Source organism: Opisthorchis viverrini (assembly GCF_000715545.1).
Source record: "Opisthorchis viverrini unplaced genomic scaffold opera_v5_45, whole genome shotgun sequence".
Taxonomy (NCBI): Eukaryota; Metazoa; Platyhelminthes; class Trematoda; order Opisthorchiida; family Opisthorchiidae; genus Opisthorchis; species Opisthorchis viverrini.
Window position 1 is genome coordinate 737,860 of NW_008751701.1, and position 493 is coordinate 738,352.

At 48.5% G+C, this 493-nt stretch overlaps 2 protein-coding genes across 2 annotated transcripts in view; one reads left to right on the forward strand and one right to left on the reverse strand.

Annotated features, from left to right (window-relative positions):
• The window catches only part of T265_03241 (hypothetical protein), a gene marked incomplete at both ends in the record, with an annotated part of 40,813 nt that overhangs the window by 39,523 nt on the left and 797 nt on the right, over positions 1-493 (forward strand). The gene's annotated exons all lie outside the window — the stretch shown is intronic.
• The window catches only part of T265_03242 (hypothetical protein), a gene marked incomplete at both ends in the record, with an annotated part of 21,493 nt that overhangs the window by 11,298 nt on the left and 9,702 nt on the right, over positions 1-493 (reverse strand). The gene's annotated exons all lie outside the window — the stretch shown is intronic.

Consider the following 493-nt stretch of genomic DNA (forward strand, 5'->3'; position numbering starts at 1 on the left):
ATAGGCCGTAACAGCGGTGCGAGCGGTAAAGCGGGATCCGTGTGGAATTCCGCCCTGAGTGAAAGGCGCCCTACTTGTAGTAAGTTTTTTGGAGAGAATCGTTCAGGCCAGGTAATTTAGTCAGACGTACCGATTGTAATAAACCGAAAGCTGATCACAATACTGGTGGCGGATTACAGCGCCGAACCTATTTGCCTCCAGTGGGGATAATGTCTACTAAGTAATACTTACCCTCTTCAATTCACACGAACCGCTTTTGCCGCAGAAAGTCGTTTTATTGATGTGTTCTTTCCTAATCAACCCAAGGAAAAGCCGCCCGGGCCCTACGGCGCTTCCTGTTTGTACCTTGCCGATGTGACAGCATCCCGCAGTCGCTTGCAAACGGGAATTCGCAAGTGTGACGCTCTACTGGGTTTCGTCTGTAATCTTGTCTATCCGCTTTGGGAATCTGGCGTCAATTTTATTGGTCACTATTCGTATTTGCAACACTCCT